The sequence below is a fragment of the Spodoptera frugiperda genome, chromosome 25 (genome assembly GCF_023101765.2).
Source record: "Spodoptera frugiperda isolate SF20-4 chromosome 25, AGI-APGP_CSIRO_Sfru_2.0, whole genome shotgun sequence".
Taxonomy (NCBI): Eukaryota; Metazoa; Arthropoda; class Insecta; order Lepidoptera; family Noctuidae; genus Spodoptera; species Spodoptera frugiperda.
Window position 1 is genome coordinate 1,781,685 of NC_064236.1, and position 14,438 is coordinate 1,796,122.

The window sequence follows — 14,438 nt, forward strand, 5'->3', positions numbered from 1 at the left end:
AAAGTGGGTGTACATTGTATAGCGGCATTACGTGCCGTAATGTACACCTCTGCCTACCCCTTCGGGGATAAAAAGGCGTGACGTTATGTATGTATGTATGGTATAGCTTAAGTTGCTTTTAAACCCGTTGGTAACTATCTGTTTCTGAGCAGGACTGTATTTATCAATGTGGGTGGTCATACGAGAGTATCGGCAGTATCGGCATACTGTCAGCTGCAGATACTCCCATTTACACTGACAAGGAAATATATGTACACATGTACCTTACACCTAGGCTTCGTGTGTAATTTTAGTCTCGAAACTACCCTCCGTCATATTGGCTATAAACAACGTCCATTGTTTTCCACGTTGGAGCTTGGCGTGACGGATTACAAAACCGATGGAAGCAGTCTGCAGGCAGAGCTACCTCTTGGGAATTTTCGGTGGAAGCACGTAAATCAATTAATATTGAAACTGCAGCCTCTGTGGGCTTTGATTTTCAATTAAAGTGAAGATGGCGATATCTTTGCTAAGCTCCTGAAATGCAGCCAAGTTAGCCCAGTATGCAGAAGAGGTGAAAGTAAAGTGTTACAGTATAAATATTTTGTAGGGGTGTCGTGGTGGTTCCACGTAAAATATGATGGTTTAAACGCCCGCTTCTTATGCATGTGACTGCGGATTGAAACCTAGCAAAGGCAAGTACCAATGTGATTGTTTCCGAGTTATTTGTACTTTCTAAGATTATTCAGACACCACTGACAGACGGTGAAGGAAAACATTGTTTGGAAACCTGGGTTTACAATATCTAATCATAAGTTTGGAATCGCTAACCCGCATTGAGCAAGCATGGTGGTTAATGCTCAAATCTTCTCCGTGTGAGAAGAGGCATTTAGCCATTTATAGGCTGATGATGTGTGTGTGAGATTTTGTAGGTTCTCCGAAGCAATTAAATCGATGTAAATGATACGTCAAATTTAATTACCTGTCTTGCAAAAAGCGATTGGATAGATCTTAGGAAGATGATCGGAAATTGAAATTAATTAGGTCATAAAAATATGTAAACATTTAGAAAGATATTAAACCACACAAGAAGTAATTAAGCTGACGACGTCGTTGAACTCAAGATGGCGCTGTGGTTTCCTTACGCCATGGAATAAAGATATGAGTTTATGTTCGTAGGTATTTAATTAAGAAGTTTATTTGATGAAAATTTCACCGTAGAGTATGTCATTTCGTTCGTGTATATGTATACAAGTTTATCTGTCACATTTATTGTTAAACTCTTCGGAAACAAAGCGGTTGCTGGATATTCCATAATGTTCTTACAAGGCTTGTATGTTGTATAATTTGTAACGGGTGAAGTTTTTGGGTACATAGGTGTTGTTATCTAATAGGGCATTGTAATTATAGTAAAAAAAAGTGATATGAAACGTCGAACTATACATATAAGTGTGGGAGAGCCATGCTTCGGCACGAATGAACCGGTTCGACCGGAGTGATACCACCGTCTCACAGATAACCGACGTGAAACAACGCTTGCGTTGTATTTCGTTGTGTGAACGAGTTAACCGGAGGCCCAATTATCCCCATTCCCAATCCCAGAATCTCCAAAAATCTTTAAATTCCTAATGCCCATAAGGCTGGTAACGCACTTGTAACCCGTCTGGCGTTTCGGGTGTCCATGGGCGGTTGCAATTGCTTACTATCAGATGATCCGTCTGCTCGTTGACCGGCTTAGGTATGACCATAAAAAAAACATAGAGTGTAGTAGAGATGCGAAAAGAACTACAAGTCTACGAGAAGTGGTAATGGGCAGGCCGCACTAATCGAAGCACATAATGATGATTATCATTCAATAAAATATTCGACCCATATTTAACGAAGCAAAGTGCAGCAATAAAATTAAAGCCCTGAAAAGATTTAAATAAACTCGGTACTAATCTGAAAGATAACACTGAATAATTGATATCGGATTTGCATAGTGCATAAAATTGTGCGACATTTTACCTACACACGTAATCGATAATACAATCGAGTTGTGCCAATTCGATAAATAATTCGATTAGCCTTACATGAGTTTATTTAATTCTAATGTTAGCTGACGTTTCGATAAGCAGCCTTGCATTGTATAAATAAGAGGAATGATTGACAATGTGACACGGAATTGAGACATTTTGAATTTTTAATTATCTTATTTTATTGAAGCCAAGTAGGATTGTGGCGCGGTTTCACTCGCAATACTCGGCTGCTATTGATGGTAGCGTAAGGTTCGAAAGCCTATAGGCTTCCCTCGATAACTATCCAATACCAAAATAATCATTAAAATCGGACCAGTAGTTTCGACGATTAGTGTGTTCAAACAAACAAAATGGTCAGCTTTATATAGTAGTAAGTATAAGTATATATAGAATACAGATGTGTCTGTCACGTCTTTTGTATCGTTGTAATAAGTAAAAGGTATATACATATATATGTATGTAAGCTGCTTATGGAAGTTTTTAGAACCGAAATCACGTTTTCTACGCTGTAGAAATACAAGTAAAATACATAGAGATAAAATATTTTCTTTTGCGTAATTTATTTAACAAGGTACATTTCATTAGAAGATTGTTTTGTTACCGAAAGTCTTACCAGTTACCGCGAAACTTCATTGAACGAACGGTTTTACGTTAACTTACAGCAATTACATGACAGCATTATAGCAGAAAATAGAAGTCACAAATACTTACTACTACTCGTGTAAGAATTATAATTTTACTTTCAAGGAGAACAAACAGAAAATTTATTACATACTAGCTTCCGCCCGCGACTCCGTCCGCGCGGATGTCGGCCTTCGCGTGGATGTTTTATTTCTCCATTTTGAGTAACTCTGACAATGACATCTTATAAATATCTATTGTATGCCCATATATAATCCTATTTTATGCCCAGGATAATAAGGTATAATTATACCAAGTTTCATCGAAATCGAACTGTTAGTTTTCACGTAATGCATGAACATACAGACAGACAGACAAAATAAATTTTAATCACATATTTAGGTTTGGTATCGATCCAGTAACACCCCCTGCTATTTATTTTTTCAATATTTTCAATGTACAGAATTGACCCTTCTACAGATTTATAATAATTAGATATCATTTAGGTTGGATACCTACTTACTATTCCGTCGCAAACGAACGTTATTACTTATACTAAATTTGCTAACTTAATCCCGGAAATATCGAAAACGTGTTATTGTGAATCAACCATAAAAGATAGACATTTGTTGTCGTGGAATATTTTTTAAACAATTTTAAGGAGAACATTTCCGCCATATATGATTTCTGTGTAGATTTAACCATTAAGGCTTCACACGCGACGGAAGCTTAACAAATGGAGTAAGTTCTCCTGTTTTCCCAACATTTCCCTTCACTGCTCTGCTCCTATTGATCGTAGCGTGATGAAAAGTATACTATAACCTGCCCAGGAGTATGAAGAACAATTGTACCAAGTTTCGTTGAAATCTGTCGAGTGGTTTTTATTTCTATAAAGAACATACAGACAGACAGACAGACAGACAGACAGACAGACAGACAGACAGACAGACAGACAAAATTTTTTCTGATTGCATTTTTGGCGTCAGTATCGATCACTAATCACCCGCTGATAGTTATTTTGGAAATATATTTCATGTACAGAATTGACCTCTCTACAGATTTATTATAAGTATAGATTTTGAGTAACTCTGACAATGACATCTTATAAATATCTATTGGACCCAAATACGGCGAGGCCCATAATAATTAAGGAGATAGAGAATAGAGGGCTATTGAGATACTGCTGTTGAGCTCGCGTTCTGTAGAATAAAACTGAAAAATAAAGCTTTTTTCTACGTATTTTTCCAGGATAAAATGTATCATATTTTATGCCCAGGATAATAAGGTATACTTATACCAAGTTTCATCGAAATCGAACTGTTAGATATGATTAGCTAATAATAATAATATATTGTACAGAATATCATTAAGTTTAATGTATGTAGTGTTATGTTACTATTGCAGATGAATTTACGATGATAAATTGTTTACAATTGAATGAACATCTAATAGTATCGGGCATCGATGTAACGCTTGACTTGTCATAAACCGACACAAAATTATCTGGAATCCCGATTAGAAACATGTATTGATATATGTATATAACAAGAGTGTGGGAAAGCCATATGCTTCGACAAGAATGGGTCGGCTTGACCGGGGTGATACCACGGCCTCACAAAGTGAAAAACCGAAGTGAAACAACGCTTGCGTTATGTTTGGTCGTGTCACTCACAGGTTTTATTACAGGTAAGAGTCTCGCCTCGAGTAACGCCTTGTCGTCGTCCCCACGAAGTCCATGAAAATTTCCATTGAAATAGATATGATTAGCTAATAATAATAATATATAGATATCATTAAGTTTAATGTATGTATTTATGTTACTATTGCAGATGAATTTACGATGATAAATTGTTTAAATTGAATGAATAGTATCAGGCATCGATGTAACGCTTGACTTGTCATAAACCGACACAAAATTATCTGGAATCCCGATTAAGGTCCTCAGTATATTGTGATAGGCTAGCTGATAGGTGTAGCTCAAGTTTTATTTTCAAAATCACAAAGTTATTATTGATAGATGAATACCTAATTACCTACACATTTGTTTATTTATCTATTAAAACTTATTGCACAATATTGTAGTACAAAGGCGGACATAATATCACAGCCATTCAACAACGAAATAATAATAATATTTCTAAACCACGCAACGTTAACTACTGCATTTAAAAGTTCTGTAGCCTATATTATTATAATACTACAATGCACTATTTTTAAAATATTATATCGGCCGGTAGCCCTCGTGCGGTAAAGGTAAGCAGTAGACTAGATAAAATGTGTATTATTTCAGGTTCGTCCTAGGACTATATATATGTAAGGCTAAGGTTACGCGTGTAAGAAATTATAAAGTGCTATTATTATCCCCGATGCCTCCCTCGGTCTAGTGGTCGCTAGATTCCATTACAGCTAATAATCGCACGTGTGGTTTTCAAAGTCATCGCCTAGAAAAAGTAAAAGCGAATAAAAATAACGAAGCAGTAATAATTAATTTACTTCCAATCAACCTGCTTGCAAGGCAATGGGGGAGGTCACGATCAGCAGTGGATTACTTGTGGCTACTAAGATGAATAATTAGCAGAAAATGTTCAAATATTATATTACGCAGAAAAAGAACACCTATTGCTGTAACGGCACGCTAAGCTTATACGGCCAAAATGTGAGAACATCGCAGGCCCTAACCTATGTATACCGCCTAAGGAAGTGGACACAGGTCAATTAGTACAAGTACCTATACAATAGTAATGTTTGCACACAAGTCATCAAATCCCGTCAAAGGCAAGTGAGCATATCAGATATTTGCTTTGTCCAATCTCGTACTAAGAGAAACACGTCTCTAGACAAAGACATGTTCCTGGCTATTGGCTATATATTGTATTCCACGAACTAACTTGCTAACTAACAACTTGGCCGTGGCAAGCTGAGGACTCAGTCGGTACAAACATTTCTATGATTTCTCTCTCGTATTCACTTAGTCTTTTGCCACATAATATATTAAGCATAAAAGCAGTAGCTACAAAGTAGGGGAGAGCACTTAATGTTCCCGCTGAGGCGGTTAATACTTTAGTAGCCGCAGCACCGACTTGCATGTCAAACATATCTTATGCCAATATTCACTTTAATACTTGCAACCTGCGCGCTACTTTAGTCTCTAAACTTAAATCTTAAGCGCCTATTAATAAGTAAGTTCTCCTCAAAGTGTTCCGCCTTTCTTAGAGAGTCTGTTTTATTGAAGTCGTAGACTGTTTGCGAAGTAGGTGATGTACGATAAATACTTCATTTTGTAACTTTAGCAAGGTGCGCTTGAGTAGTAGTAAGTTGAAGTTGAGAACTACATAATTAGAACGACGAAGCGTGGAGTAGAGACGATGAGATTCGATTACAAGAGCGATCGTTTTAAATTCTTGTAATAAGAATTTGAACAAAAACTGCAGTATGGCCACCGCCATAAATATTCAAACTGTGTGGACACTATACATTGTAGGTAGCGCACAGCTGTCAGCTACAAAATTGCATCAAACGTGTAACAAGTCCGAGAGACGGCTGACTAATGATGATGGACGAGTGAATGCTATCAGTGGCCACTGAACAGAGACTGAAAGCCTTCATGTCCAGTAAGCTAGTTACAAATAATTTACAACAAGGACAGCTTGAAGGGACGTACGTAATCTAGTACTATTAGCTCACCTATATTGTAATACCACGTTTCAACTGCTGTTTTAAACACTAATTCGCAACTCTTTGCTTACAAATGTTAGGTTGAGTCGAATTGCAGTCTGCTTGTGCCAATTACATTGTAAGTGGCATGTTTTCATGCATGCCTGTACAATCTACGATAATTAGGCTGGTGTTTCCTTCGAGCCTTGCAAATCAAAAATTACCCCTTGCATGTACCTCGAATGTAGTTATAAGTGTCGCTACTACTGTTTGTTTACGATGTTGCAAGCATTTATAAATTATGGAACAATTAGATTCAGTTATATAGTAAACACTATCTCCTTAAATGTATGTAACTCATCTAAATATTTCGAAATCCTCTCATTTGCAATAGGTGCAGCAAATCTCACACTCACACACCGACCTGTTTTATTCATGAACATTAGTCTATTAATATTAAAAATTGTAAAGTAACCGATCAAAATGCAACGAACTGGTACTTTTCTAGAATATTGATAGATGTATGGTGATAAGTGTGTACATTATTGATGGTGGTAATATGAAATATTTATTATTAAGTATTTAGGGCACGACGCAACTGCAACGTGACGTAATTGATATGCGTGACAAAGGTACTTGTAGGAAATAATATGGAAATATTCTTTCAACACCATAACTATGTTTTCTTAAAGGACTGCGAGAAATTGTGTAATCCTGAACTATCATTGCACAATGTATTCAGCATTTGTAATACAAAATTTTACAATCTAACTTATACGGTTGAAACACTTCGTATTTTATTTAACGCCGCACCCATTTTACTAAAGATTTGTACCAGCATCCATCATGTACAAGAATCAAGGAAAAGATATTAACATATCAAAAGATGTACGTAACCAGAACTGAACCGCTTATAATTCGTGTTTGCTAAACTAACTTCTCTTGTTATTCGAACAAGTTAAATACTAATGTCGGTAACTTTCAGTTCAAAAAGCCGGGAAGTCTTTAGCATCGCTGAGGGCTCTAGAGCGCAGCCTTTTCAGTTTTCCGAGCAGAAAAGATTATCTTTTGAAAAAACCAGCAAAAACGAACACTTGTTTGAGATAAATTAAGAGGCGATAGTTAAGAAATTTAGTTTGCATTTATTTCTTTCTTGAATTTATATTATCACTTTTTTGGATAGTTGAAAATGACAATTTTGGTTTACAGAATCTGATGAACAAACCATAAAAAAATCATTGGAGCACATTTCTATTAAGCTTTTACAATTCTGTTTTAATTATTAGTTTTAAATCGCCAACCCGCATTGAGCAAGCGTGGTGATTAATGCTCAAACCTTCTCCGTGCGAGAAGAGGCCTTTGGTCAGCAGTAACCACTTATAGGCTGTCGATGTGATGTGTCATGAAGCATCACAATTTAATTAACACATCACCGCAGATATGTCGATAAAGTCTACTTTCATCAGATTTTACGTCAGATTTTAATGAAAACTTCTTGTAAACGTCAGTTAATTAATACGATATGCTTGGGGTCAGATTGTGTTTGAGTGTCATGCATAGTTGGTTGGTATAGGCTTATCATTGCTGTGCAATACATTAAGTGTCCGGTCGGTCGCCGCAAACCTAATGTGATGAAACGTTACTAGTGTGTTCTGAGACGACACCATGAATTAAGAGCCCTCTTAGGTACCTATTGTAGTATGCCCTGGAATGTATATTATTGGTTAGGTTAGGTTAGGTCATAAGTAATTGATAGCCCTCTAAGGTAAGTTCTAGTGTGTTCTGGAATATAATTGTTATAATTAGTTATAATTGGTTAGGTTAGGTCATAATTGATTGAAAGCCCTCTTAGGTATGATCTTGTAAGCTCGGGAATATTATATTATAATTGGTTATATATATCAACAGGCTTTAAGTGGCCACTAATTTTAGCCCTCAAACGATTGTTAGTTATTACCCACTCTGCACAGCGATGTGGTGTTAATTATTTAAAAAATGAATTTTCTTTGACTATCTTTCATCTTTGAAAAAGGTTTCGCAAAGATAATATCCGGCATTATTTAAAGCACTGCCAACTCGAAATTTATTTGTACGTCCATTTATTCCACTCATAATAAAAAGTCCATCAAGCATTAAAAACAGTATGTTATTAGACAGTCCAAAACCATAGTAAACTTATTATGAAGTTCGTATCGGAATAAATTCTAAAAGTCAAACAAGAGTCCAACATTGGATATTTTATTAAACATCAAAAAAGCAACTTTCCTGTTTCTAATATAGCCAGCAAACAAACAATGTTTATTTAAATTTCTATATAGGGACTAGGGACCATCGTTGTGAGTCAACAATGTTTTCACGATATTAAATCGCGAACGCTGTACTGATGCCCACAGATGTGTGCTTAATGTAGAGGGTGCTCAGTCTGCTCACACACTGAACTCCGCGGCGCCTGGCGGCGGAGCCCCTAGTGCGCACCGAGCACTCTTCACACAAACACTGCAAAGCTTGGAAAAATCCAAAGAATTTTAGCTTTGTGCAAATAATTACATCCTTTATGTACGAGCAGCAACAGTTTCAATACACAAGTACCTACACAACACAGCAATTATTGCTCTTCAGTTTCAAATCACGTCGAGTCAAGATTGAACTAATTGTAAACCTGAAACACGCCAATTGGCCCGATTCCATGCTAATTAACGACTGTCGAACTGTACGGTGTGATAAACCTTAATACCTACTAATCGTATCACATGGTTAACATAGTAGATTAAGCAAACTAAGTACTAGTGTCGAGTGTCTTGTCGAACAATCACTTACGATTAAAGCAATTACTCGTAGGTTCTTCTTACACTAAGCGCCTACTTACGTTTTAAGTTAAACTGAAGTCTGTTTAGTTAAACTGTAAACCATTACCTAAGTAAGTGGCACTAAGTGGTAGACCAGGGTTTGTTACTAAAACATTCATTGAATCGTATCGTAGGAAGCCCGATATAGAAAAAGACGAGAATAAATCACATCTCATATGTAAAGGTGAGTTCATTTGATTGCGGCAATTTTCTACAATTTGCTGGGTACACTTACAGTTTGTCATAGATAGAAAATGCACTTCGAAGGTTGTTTAACTTGTTTAGCCGTTTATACCCACACGAAAGACCTCGAACAAAACGATTTGAATATACATAATTGATGTAGATTTGATGTATGCTTCTGAAAGGTGAAATGAGATGAAGGTAAAACGAAACTATTTGAGTTTTGTTTTTTGCGAAGTAAGGCGATTATGTAGTCGAAGGGACAAAGGAGAAATGGACCGCATCTGTTGCTCTCAGTTATTGATGACAAGTGTCGTGCCCAGGCTCTCCAACTGTGCAGCGAATATTACTTTGATGGCTACGTCGCACAGATAAAATATTCGTGAAAAAAGAAATGTAACGAGCCTTTTATATGTGCTTTTAATTACAATGTGCAGCAGTGACGTTAAAGCTTTTGGTCGCTGATTAAATATTTGGTCATTTAAATCCGAATCGTCTGTGCTGTCTACTTCGTTTTACTTTTAGCGCAATATTCTTGGTTTCCATGCATCCAAGGCAAACAAGCGTATTTGCTCTGGAGGTAGTTGCATACGTATTTGATACCGTCGACTGCGACCGCTTTGACGGAGGGTCCAATCCCGACTAGAACAAATATTTGTTGGTCCATAGATACTCTTCTAAATTTACTGTTGGTTTATGTGTAATAACTAACGGTAAACAAAGAATAAAATCTGTTTTTACGTTTAAAATAAAGGCTGGTATAAAAATGCGAGTTGTGAACAGTTTTTAATTATAGTAAGTGGGTTCAAGGCTTGCAGCTACGGATGAATTCTCACAACGACATAGCAAAGGCTTTATAATCCTACGGTTCAGACGAGGTGGTGTATTCTCGGTGTTGAATTGTTTCAACTCTATGTAGCAGGAATTGAAGCGAGCTTTGGTAGGCTGCAGATGCTGTAAACTTATTATAGCATATTGTAGTACAATGAAATAAAGAAATGACAATAAGGGGATTATAATATCACGGAATAAATTCAAATAATATGAATTCCCTTTGCTGCTTTCGAGTGTCAAGTTTGTCTTAGCTTTGTATAAGATTTTTCAATGTGCAGGCAATCCTATTAATCTCTATATAGGCTTAGTATACCTGCAACGTGAGTGTGTGTCGCCGATACTGTAGCGTGGACTTCGAAGGTAAGCTGTTAGTGCTCCGACTTTAATCCCTCTTGCCCGAGCGATGTCGCCACTGGCGCAAATAATGTGCTACATAACATGTAGTTCACGTCGCCAGATACCCCACCGATAAATACTTTGTTGTTTACACTAATTAGCATGTGTCAGCCATAGTATAGCGGGGTTTTATAAATCAATAGAATGCACGCTGACATTGTTGACTAACTTTTTATGTCACTTTCGTGTTTCTACATACCTAATGCTAGGTTAGTAATTGAAGCTTTTGTCGTATCTAAAATAAACATAGTAGGTACTGGATCACGTGACGTTTTCCATAGTTAAGGCGCCTAAACGATACAATAGCGGGAAATATCTCCGAGCAATATTTAGAGGACATTTTCCTATAGTATTGACGACCTAATATTATAATAAGTTGTACACTTCCTGATCTCAAGCGATAACACGAAAATAGTAGTGAACAAGAGCTCGGCTGTGTGGAGATGCGTCTACAGTATTTGACTCATTGATGTGCCGAATATCTGAGTAACACGGTCATGGAGTGCAAACAACTGTTTCGGGGTCGAGTTTTCGTTAGCGGCATTATATTTTTACAAGAATTTAAGCAATTCTTTGATGTCGGTCGGATACTTACGGCATTTTATTAGTAGTTAAATAATTAGTAAAAAGTAAGTATAAGTTGTATCTATTGATTTTGTCAACTAAAAAAAAGTAGTATAAATTCAGAGATACATTACCTACATAGAAAATGTGGGAAAGTAAATATAATAATCTAACCACCATTTTCAGCAAAAACTGCGTTAAAAAGTATGATACGACATAGACCTAATTAGGCATCACTAGACTGGGGGGATTACAAATAATCCACATATCCATGAGCTGGGCGATGGATGAAAAGCACAAACAAAATTCGTTTCCTTTACCATTTTTCATATTATTTCTGTGCCTCGTTTGGTTAGGTTTTGATAACTTTATTTTACCGTTGGACGGAATCTGAGCATACAGTATGAAGTTTTTTTTTATCGATAGTAAAAAGAAGTTGAAAATTCGCTGATCTTTTTTCAGCTTTCAACCATTTTTAGGTATTAATTACTAATGTGTCATCGGAGTTTCTAGGTTTTCTCGTTCGGTTTCATTCCGGATTTTACTCTCTTATCTACTGAATATGAACGTGGTTATTTGCTTCTTTTTCTACGTCATGTAAGCATTTTTTTTTTAAGTTTTTTCCGCATTAGACTGTAATGTTTTCCGAGAGTTTTATACACTGAGAATTTTCATTTCACAAAATTTCGTTTGCGCTATGTCTACCTAGGTAATATTACGAATTTCCTAAATTCCTGGAACACATTCCAAGAAAGCTAACTAATGACTGAGCTATTAGTAGACATTGTGTTTAGAAGAGCTACGTTTCTTTATAAATTCTGTGTAATTCTTTGTTCTGGAATTTGACAAGGATTAAAATGTTCGACATTTTCTATTCATTATACACTCATGTTTTTGGTATAATTAAGTTTCGGGACTATACGTATGTTTAGACATAGCCTTTCTCATAAAAAATGTATTTTATTTAAATATTACGTGTCAAATATTGTGGAAAGTGTTATAGGTTGTCATTCATAAACCATGTAACTGTTTGTTTTCCCAAATATATGACTGTATGTTTTTCCAAAATTTCTTTGTAGTTTTAAAATATAACCCATTGAAATATCCTATATCCTGTATTCTGCAATTTGATGGACAGCAGCTTCACCGACGCCCTGGACAGTTTCACTCAGTTTAGGTCACAATGATATACGAGCACCGCGGCGCCCTCTATCGGCCCGGTACACAACTTTATTGCCAACGTATGGGATCCCTCGCAATGTTTATTGTACTTATAGTTTTTATTGTCTTCCGTTAAATGGAGGCCATTTCAACATGTACCAAGTATTTTTGAAGATATTTTTGTATTAGTTCTTTGCCATGTAACCTAATTTCGATGTATAAGTTTTTAAACTGATTTGGTCACTAACACGATACTATCATTAGAACTTGAGGGATATTTATCATGTTTATTTTATATCTATGAGTTTCCGATATTTCGGCAATGTTGCAAGTGTCATGATCACGGATGAATAGGTCATCCTCCGTCCATCAACTAATAATTTCGATGCAGTTTTTTTTTATATATAAGTTAGCCTGGTCATTATAGCTTTTATCAAAGCAGTTTGTTATCCTTAAACACCCCGAGAAGAGTTATTCGTATTTTTTCACAAGCATCGTAAATTTGTACCTAGCAAAATATTTATAAGTAGGTTATTCATTAGTAAAGTGGTTTATCCAGAAATCTAATGATAATAATTATTCAATATAACATATTTAGTTGTTAACATTCGCAATGAATTGCAATTCTAAGTTTATTGCAAAAAGTAGGATGTGGCAAATGGTTTATTTTTTAGAATTTGTGAAAGCATTGTAAAATTCTTAGGGCATTAGTGTTTCATTAATTCAGCATTAGTGCAAAAGACTTATGGACTTAGGTTGTATTTTTTTAAATAAAGGTTTTCATTAACACTTGGTTGTCTATAATTAAACCTCGCGTGCATCTGCGGTTCAGCACACGACGGGTAAAAGGGTGCCTTTCCACCAGAGATGTGCTATGTAGTATATAGCTATGCTACGAAGATGTAATAGTTAAGCTGCGAAACTATGTGACCGTTTCCACTGATACTAAGCTATGTAACTGTGCGAGGGAGATGCGCAGGTCGAGTATGCGATGTATCGATATTAGTGAAGCCACCATAGCACACATCGATAGCACGCATATTCCATATAAAAAAATTCCATCAGTCCATGTCTACCAATGAACACGATTGGTAGAAGCCAAACGCATCCACAACAACGTAACATAGCACATCTCTGGTGGAAAGGCCCCTAACAACAGCGTAATAAACAGCTCTATCGAAAACTTAACAACAAGAGATACAACAACTAACAATAACTATTACATGAGGAATATTCATATTAGAATCAGAATAATTAGTACTGAATAATTATTGTGAGGCTCAGAGACTGGTTCTGTATTGTATTCTAGCTGGATTACTAGATCTAGGTCACATATATATCTAGCCTTGATTAATCAGAATAGCGTTGACGTTGACTGAAACAAACAAAAGCATATGACAGTCTACTCCTGGAGTAATGGATTTCATCCATATAGAGGGGTTTACCTTAATCGCCAGGCTTGGCAGGTGGGTTGGAGGTGGAGGTTGCACTTGAAAAGGACCATGTATATCAGAAGCGCTGCCGATTTATTATATGTATAAGGGAAAACATATAAATAACATGTCCCGATCGATTTCGATCATGGTGGTCAATCTGTCTAACTAGACTAGCCCACTAAGCATGAAATATTGTAGTGTACAAATACAGGTGCATTATCTGTTAGCCCACGCTCTTAAACCCGATGGGACGGCAGACTGAAACGACCTGAGAGAGGGCAGGCGCAGAAACAACGGCTTTACGTGCTTTCCGATGATGAATGGGCTAAAACAGCGCCGAACTTCCTGACTTCGAGTTGATAATGGTAATTTTACTCAGAAAATGCCATTATCACTTTTTGGTAGGCGCGGGAAGCGAAACCACGACACGTTGCACAAAAGCTGGTCACCCTGGCAGTTAAAAGGGAAAAAGTAATTCTATTTCTAGCTAACGATATATTTGTATTGAACAGTCGCCGGCGCCATATTTTTGTATCTGCATTTGATCTTTTTGAAAACGTGCGATAATTTACGTAATTTGACAGCATCAATACTGTTCCAAGTAATCGTATCAAAATATATAGAAAATCTACCTGTACCTCTACCATGAGTTTGCCTTGTAAAATTTCCGCAGACACTGTAGTTGAAAAAATGTATGCAAACTGGAACAGCGCCTCTAGCGGATAGTTTAAGTACCAAAATTGGTA

General features: G+C 36.5%; 1 protein-coding gene across 4 annotated transcripts in view; it reads right to left on the reverse strand.

Annotated features, from left to right (window-relative positions):
* The window catches only part of LOC118267117 (dual specificity calcium/calmodulin-dependent 3',5'-cyclic nucleotide phosphodiesterase 1A), a 125,318-nt gene that overhangs the window by 12,210 nt on the left and 98,670 nt on the right, over nt 1-14,438 (reverse strand). The window lies entirely within an intron of this gene.